Here is an 8809-nt window from a genome sequence, read left to right as displayed (position 1 = left end):
GTACTCAGGCCTCTCACTGTTGTGGCCTCTCCCGTTGCGGAGCACAGGCTCCGGACGCGCAGGCTCAGCGGCCATGGCTCACGGGCCCAGCCGCTCCACGGCACGTGTGATCTTCCCGGACCGGGGCATGAACCCGTGTCCCCTACATCGGCAGGTGGACTCTCAACCACTGCGCCACCAGGGAAGCCCCGAAACAGGTTTTTCTTTTGCTAAACTCCTTAAAATGTTTTCAACAAGCTGATCCAGAATTGGCTCAATGTAGAATTATACAGTGTTTGGGTTCTTAAGGTTTCAAACCCAGGCTATGATGGTGTATAAAGCTTTCTACCATGAACAAAGGAAGACAAGATCTTCAGAAATTTTAGTCACTTAGTTAATACTGGATACAAGATAAAAATGAAAAGTAACAGAAAGAAAATAGACTCATTAGTTTCTTTCAATTCTGACCAATCTCCTAAACCAAAACCAAATGGAATAAATTGGTTCTAAATATTAAGAAATGTTTCATGGATAATAATTAAATGAGGTGAGTTTCAACCTCTTCTCCCATCATGTTATCTCAGGTGGCTTCACAGGAGGAGACATATGGCCCATAAACATGTATCTCTCTACATGCATGTATGCAACTACATATGTGTTTATGTAAATACACATTAATGGAAGTAAAAACGATGTGAATTCCGAGTCTTCATAAGAAACCCAGATTAAACCTTTAAAAATGAATAACGATTAGACCATTTGCAGGGGTCCTTTACGGACCTTTCTACAGTGTAAGGGTTTATTCTTGTTGATGGCACCACCGCTACAGTTTTCCAAGGGACTACATAGCTTCGATGAAAGAGCCTGTATCCTCAGAAGACCTGGTACTAAAATTTCCAAGTAGTTTGACCAAAGAAATTCCACAAACAACCCCATAAGTAAAATTATTTTTACTTTTCATTGCCAAAGAAATGAAATGAAGATCATAAGATTAAACAACTACATGAGAGGATTAAAGGTTGTATAAATTATAAAATACTAGTTCTTTGAAAAACAAGACGGGCTTCCTGGGTGGCGCAGTGGTTAAGAATCCGCCTGCCAATGCAGGGGACATGGGTTCGAACCCTGGCCCGGGAAGATTCCACATGCCATGGAGCAACTAAGCCCATGTGCCACAACTACTGAGCCCGTGCTCTACAGCCCGCGAGCCGCAGCTACTGAAGCCCACACGCCTAGAGCCCGTGCTCCGCAACAAGATAAACCACTGCAATGAGAAGCCCGCGCACCACAATGAAGAGTAGCCCTTACTCTCCACAACTAGAGAAAGCCCAAGCCCACGTGCAACAACGAAGACGCAATGCAGCCAAAAATAAATTAATTAATTAATTAAAAAAAAAAAAATATATATATATATATATTTAAAATAAAACACAAGAAACAGGCAAAGTATATTTTAGGTACTATTTTTCTAATATTCACAATACTGTGAGTCTGTATTAAATTTTGAAAAGTGGCATGTTTAAGGATATAACTTAAAATTAACATTTCAAAATAATAAAAAGAGGAAATAAAGTGAAGTGATAGTTATCTGTTTATTTCTATTGCAAATTATCATTTAAAAGTTATTAAACTGGCTCTGGTTACACTTTAGGTAAAATAAATTTTGCAATCATTTCCCCAAAGTTTCAGTGTCTCTCCAGGCGAAGCTGTATTTGAGAAATGATTACACATTTCAGAGTTTCCTCCATAGTTCTTTCTTAAATCTGGAAAAAGGGAAGTTTGGGGAACAAAACACATGCATATTCACATAGGTCTACACCCCTTGTTTGCTGGGTTGCAAATAAACCCAGGGACTGGTTCAAAGCAGACACCTTGGCCCCTGCCTCTTACTTTTGAGGTTCTCTTTCAGATGAGCGGGCCAAGCACATGAGCCAGCCTGACCCTGGGCTGAGGTTGGAGTGGAAGCCTGCTGGCACGCAGGCTGTCCCTCTTCACTCTGATGCTCACCAACATGTAAAGATGGTCCCACCCCAGGTTCCAGCTGCAGTGTTTCCATCAGTCCCTCCCAAATGCCTGGACGGCTGCCAGGTGAACAGAACAGCCACAGGAACCTAACTGCCAGCATTCCTCTTTCCTTCATCTGCCCAACTTAATCAAGGGTGTAATCAGGACACACCACCGTCACAAGACACCTCTGTGCCCTCATCTCCTAACGCTCTCCTCTCTGCTCCGCCCGCCCCCTCCCCCCACCATCCTGTTCCTCCCTGAGGACCTTTGCACTTACTGCTCCTGCTTCCTGGAGCGCTTTCCCCAAATTTCCTCAGGGATGGATCATAGCACACAGGCTTCACTCTAAGTATCTGTTCAAATGTCATTTCCTCAGAGAGGTCTTCTCTGTCTTCTAAAATAGTTATGCCCACCCTCCCTGCCCTCATATCTATCTTATCACCCGTCTTTATTTCTCTTTGTAGCACTTATTACCTAATATTACCTTGTATGTTGTTTCCTAGGGCTGCCATAACAAATTATCACAAACCTGGTGGCTTAAAACAACAGAAATTTATTCTCACAGTTCTGGAGGCTAGCAGCCCCAAATCAAGGTGGCAGCAGGACTGTGCTCTCTCTGGAGGCTCTAGGGAAGAATCCTTCCTTGCCTCTTTCCTAGCTTTTGGTGGCTCCAGGCATTCCTTGGTTTAAGGCTGCATCACTCTGGTCCCTGCCTTCATGTTCACAGGGCCTTCTTCCCTGTGGATTTAGGACCCATTCTAAATCCAGGATGATTTCATCTTGAGATCCTTAACTAATGACATCTGTACAGACCCTATTTCCAAATAAGGCCACATTCTGAGCTTCTGGGTGGACACAAATTTTGGGGGGATACTACTCATCCCCCTACATCTTGTTTATTTATTTTCCTGTTTGTTGTCTATCTCCACATGTTTGTTTTTTTTTTTGCGCACTGCGCAGCACGTGGGATCTTAGTTCCCCGACTGGGATCAAGCCTGCGCCCCCTGCATTGGAAGTGCGGAGTCTTAACCGCTGGATTGCCAGGAAAGTCCCCTATCTCCATATTTTAACTCCATGAAACACAAGCTCTCACTTGTTCATCACTACATTTGCAGCTCAGACAGTGCCTGGCACAAAACAGGCACAAAATAAACATTTGTTAAAGACTGAATGGGGATAAAAAGATAAATAAGACAAAGCTTCTCCTCACCGAATTTACAATTTAGTGAAGAACAAAACATGAGTACCAGATTATAACTTGACCCAGTCTGTGTGTTTCAACTCCATTTAATGATGTACAGTATATTCAGTACCTCCTATAATAAGGAGGCTGGAAATAGGCTATTTATAGGAGGCCAGCACATCCTCATCGGCATAAAATATTTATTTTCCTAAGTGAGCACCATTTGCAGTATGGCATAAATTTCAGCAGATGGTGTACATGCCCTCTAGTGGCCAAGAGAATAGTTACCTCAGTGTGTTTTTTTCCTCAATGGCAATTGAAATATTTCTGCATTAATGTTAACTCACACTTAGAAAATTTAAAGCTACTTAATTCACACTCGTATAGAACTATGAGTTAACGGAAACAGTATCAAGTTATGTGTGCAACATTCAGGGTACAAACAACCTTTTTACTAACAAACAACAGGGTAACAGCAGGTACCAGGCAGTCTACTAGGTTTTTCTCCAAAGTGCTCAGGTTTCTGTCACCTGGCAATTTACCCAATGCCCTGCTTCTCCCTCCAAACAATCCCCAAGCTTTCTCCTATCTCACTTAAAACAACTTGGTTTACCAAAACTGCTAAGAACAAATGAATGGATGTGTGCTAAATCACTGCTCTTAAATAGATAAATTATCGAAATTCATGAAAAGATTTCAAAAATATTTTGGCTACAGATATAAGAGTTCTAAATAATACTGTTGGCATTTGGTGGGTAGATTATAAGGTACAAATCAGATAATTCTGTCACATTCTTTAAAATATAAAAAAGAAAGCATTATTGATGTAGAAGCTACTGACATTTAAGACAAATATGTCTAAAAAATACCGACAAATGAGCCCTAAAACTGTGACCGTGAACGTGACATTACCATATTTGGTTCTATTCCCTTTCCAATCAACTTAATGTCTATCCAAAATAAAAATGACACTGGGTTATGTTTGCCTATGTTGTCCACAAGTAATAAATTAAACTGTCCTGTCTGTATCTTAAATATGCAAGAAGAACTTTCAAGGAAGAGGAATTCTACAACTGGAGTAAATGAAGAAAGCAGAATTTCTTAACATGGTTTGCAACAAGATGACTTAAAGTTCCTGATCTCCCTCTGCGGTCTCCACCAGAAAGTCCACTGAGTTTTAGCTACATTCATTATTTATAAGGCAGGTATGATTTTACTGCATATCTGGGAAGAAAATTCTGGACTCTACCCAGCCTCAATACTGTGATTATCATACATAGAACATTCCCAGTTCTGCAGAATAATAAATGCTAATGACCCAATTAATAACAGGAAATGGTAAAACTCTACTGCTTTAACAGTAAGTCAATAGCCACGGCCCATCCTTTATCACTAATTATTCTTAGAACCATTCCTAAAGATGAAGGGAAAAAGTTACAGTCAAATTAAGAAGCTGACTTTCAAAATTTTTTTCATGAAAAAGGAAGATTCAAAAATGACATTAAATAATTAAATACTCAAAGTTTTAACCTCTAGATACATAGTGAAGCTTCAAGTCAGAGACCTTAAACATTCCTTTGTGTACAAGGAAGAATTTTGGGAGCCAGAAGACCTAGGCTACAGTCCAGTCTCCACTTAGGGTACATCACACCCAGTCTGTACCTTATCTTCTTAATCTGTTGAAAGGATCCACAATTTCCATCTATCTCACATGGCTGTTGGGAAGATTAGAAGTAAAAGCACTTGAAAACTGAAGGGCACTTACCAATGAATAGTCTACTCATTTTTTGTTTGCTAATAATGTCTAAAGTATTTTGGAATCTACAGAATCAAGTATTTGTAACCGTCACTCTTTTTTTTTTTTTTTTTTGCGGTACACGGGCCTCTCACTGTTGTGGCCTCTCCCATTGCGGAGCGCAGGCTCCGGACGCGCAGGCCCAGCAGCCATAGCTCACGGGCCCAGCCGCTCCGCGGCATGTGGGATCCTCCCGGACCGGGGCACAAACCCGTGTCCCCTGCATCGGCAAGCGGACTCTCAACCACTGCGCCACCAGGGAAGCCCATAACCATCATTCTTCTAATGTCTTTCTACAATGTTCAGTAAATTAAAGGCAAAATTGTTTCCCTAAAAATTACATCTGGGGGAACTAAGATCCCACCTGCTGTGGGGCAACTAAGCCTGTGTGCCACAACTAGAGAGCCTGTGCACCAGAACTACTGAGCCCGCTCACTCTAGAGCCCCCACGCCACAACTAGAGAGAAACCCGTGCACCACAACAAAGAGCCCATGCGCCGCAATGAAAGATCCCGCATGCTGCAAGGAAGATCCCATGTGCCGCAACTAAGACCTGATGCAGCCAAATAAATTAAAAAAAAAAAAATTGCATCTGGTTTCAGTGTCATATTTTATAAACATAAAAGTATGGAGAATGATGCACAGTCTGATTTGGGTAGGTTTGAGATATCTAAGTCAAATAAAATATTTTCCATTGGTTAAAAACTTCTACTCTTCTAGGTAATTCATTATCAAATCATCTGAAACAGGCTTTTAAAAGGATTCATCTGTAGGACTTATAAAAATTCAAACCAAGCTAGAATTAGAGTATTCCTCTTTATAATAGCAATAGAAGCATATGTGAATAGAGTTCAGTATACATATAATAAAAGTTTATGTCAATATAGGAAGTTGTTGATTTCAGGGTATCATCACTTCCCAAGTAATAAACCCTAACTACACAATCTTATGATGATCCAAACTGTTCACAAATATCTGGATTAGAGACAAACTTATGAGTAATCAATGTGTGTTTTTAAAATGAGGGGGAAATTATCAAATGCACTCCTATAAGACGTCACAAACACATCTAGAGAGAGAAGCAAAAAACAAAGCCATCCTAACAAACCTTAGAAGTGCCACAGAAACATTAAATAATTATTTCGGCCCAAGTTTGGAATACCTAAATTTAAACACATTTGACATTGAAATCTATATTAAAAATATAAATTAGGAGACAAGGCTCTTGATCAAAACAAGTATCTTTCATACTAAGACTTATTTAAATCATCAATACCCTTAACACATTTAGGATGCATACTTTTTAGGGGGGTGATTGAGATACAGACAAACAATTTGAGTAGAAAGTTGAATATCAGGGACATCTATTGATGACAACATAACTCACTCCTGGCTCTAGCTCCCCACAGGTAACACTCCAGAATTTTCTAGTTAAGGCACTGTTCAATTTTTATCTTCTTTCTACTGATACTGTTATAAGCAGATAAATTTGCAACAATTAGATTGTGGCATTCTGTGTGCTACATGAAAAAACGTGTTTATACTAGGACCTGTGGGGCATCCTTAAGGCCTTATTTGGGGAAACAATAATTGAGAGCAGTGGCTCTCAACTGAGGTGATTTTGCCCCCCTAAGGGACATGTGACAATGCCTGGATAATTTTGGTTGTCACAAGTAAGAGGGGGGTGCTACTGGTAACTAGTAGGTGGAGGCCAAGGATGCTGCTAAACATCCTGCAAAGCACAGGACAGCCCCCGAAAACACAGAATTATCTGATTCCAAATGTCAATAATGCTGAGGTTGAGAAACCTTAACTTAGAGGAATGTCTGAAAGTATACTATGCTCCAGAGTGGGGCCTCCCAAAATTCCTTTATCTTTCCTATTTATTTAACTATCAAAAATCATGACAGTGGTTTCATTTCTGGATCTGGAATTTTGTCTTTATGTTATCTTACAGAGAGTAAATGAAATTGATATCACTTCTTCCTAGGCAGTATTTGGTATGTTTCACAAGATAAATGGCTTCACATTTGAAACCACACTGGGCATGACTCCCGAGTTCTTTCACAATTAATCAAATACTGCCTCTTGCCAACCCAACAATTTCATCTCCGTGAAAAGAAGCCCAGCAAAGATGATTCTAACATGATAAAAGCCATCTACAGCTTTCGGGAGGCACTTGAAAGGCTGACAGAAGCTATACAGCGTCCCAGCTTGGCAGCACTCTCTTGGGTCTCATCTTAAAGGCAGTCTCATCATTGCTGTACATCTTCTAATTAAGTGGGCTGCCAAAAAACAACCTTGAGTAATGTTGTGTGGACTCAATGTCAGACTTGGAGCATAATCTCTGAAAGTGCTGCTGGAAAGCAGGTACAAAGAATGCAGAGGCTCAAGGTCAGGAATCATCCTAGCTGCTCAGTCATAACCATGCACTTGTCTCCCCTGCAGATCCAACTACAAAGACACTACAAACATCTTAGAGGCAATAAATAAAAAAGGAGTAGAAAGATCTCTGACACAGATGCTCAAAGGCATTGTGTCAAAAATACTTTCCCAACCACAAATGATGAACCTTCTTCTGTCTGCCTCTTTCCAGCCTCTAAACTTCACCAAAGCCAGCAGTCAGAAGGGGTTATCTGAGCCAACTCCCGTATTTCAGAGATGAGAAATCTGCATAAAATGCAGAAATCACAGATTTCTGTCAGGGCTAAAACCCAAGCGTCCAGAGTGCTAGCTGAGTCCGTCTTATCACATGACCTCTGCTAAGAACTGTCTCAGAACTCTCTGGATACAAATCTCTGATAGAGCTGGATATAATAATAAAGCCACCTCTCTGTGCTCTTTTAAGGCTAAACAATCTCAATTTTTTCCACACTCTTTTGGTGTAGGGTAAGTACATGCTGTATGCTATTTGATGTTCCACAGCTCTTCTCCCATTTCTTTATTTTTTAGACGACACTGACTGAAAATTTAAAGAAAAAAACAGAGGGTACCAATCTGGGCATGGTTTTCTATAGAAGTCCCAACAGAAGCTAAGCTGAAGGAAGAACTCTTGGCCCTTAAAGGTCATTTTTTATCACCTTAATTACAAAACAAACAAAAGGTGTTTATATCAATATAAGGTGGGAATTCCGGCAGGTGCTGTGCACATTTTGAGCTCTCTCAGTAGTGCTAAATATCCAGGATTTTTCCACAATGTCATTTTCACTGATAAATTTTCATTTATTAGGACTACATCCTAGCAGGCATTTCCTTTTTTTTTTTTTTAAATCTCATCCCTGTTTTACAGATGAGGAAATGGAGGCATAAGAAGGTTAAGTATAATACCAGCCGGAGGCCACACAGCTAATAAGGTGGAGATGAGTCTGGATTCAAGTCTGTCCAAGTCCTGATTCTTCACCATTTTGCTGGACCACCTCCAGTGACTGCTTGTCATCTGGTGCAAATCTATGTGAAAACCCACATCACACAATCATTGCACCTAAAAGTTAAAAGGAATCTCAAGAAAACCCTGTTCCCGGGCCCTGACGCCTGACAGATGAGTGACCTGCCCCAAGTCACAGACCCAGTTAGTGCTGCCAAAGGGACTAGGCCCAGGCACCCTGCCTCCTACTATAGCTCCTGCCCAAGTGCCTCCCAGGCAAAATGGGAGCAAGCCCATGAGGGGCACAGAAACCCACCCTTTATCCACGTAAGAGTCAGGAAGCATTCACCCTAATGCACATCTGAGAACTACAAGCAGAATAACTAGATAGTAACACTGCTGCTTAGAGAATCTGCTAATAGTTAACACAAAGTGTTCCTAACATAATTGAAAAAAGCTGTAAGTAATGTTCTAGGGAAAG

At 40.8% G+C, this 8809-nt stretch overlaps 1 protein-coding gene across 1 annotated transcript in view; it reads right to left on the bottom strand.

The window, feature by feature from the left end:
* Positions 1-8809, bottom strand: part of TXNDC11 (thioredoxin domain containing 11) — a 64472-nt gene that overhangs the window by 42003 nt on the left and 13660 nt on the right. The window lies entirely within an intron of this gene.

This window comes from Lipotes vexillifer, unplaced genomic scaffold, assembly GCF_000442215.2.
Source record: "Lipotes vexillifer unplaced genomic scaffold, Lipotes_vexillifer_v1.1 scaffold306, whole genome shotgun sequence".
Taxonomy (NCBI): domain Eukaryota; kingdom Metazoa; phylum Chordata; class Mammalia; order Artiodactyla; family Lipotidae; genus Lipotes; species Lipotes vexillifer.
Note: the sequence above shows the minus strand (reverse complement) of the source record. Positions and strands in the feature narration are given on the sequence as shown.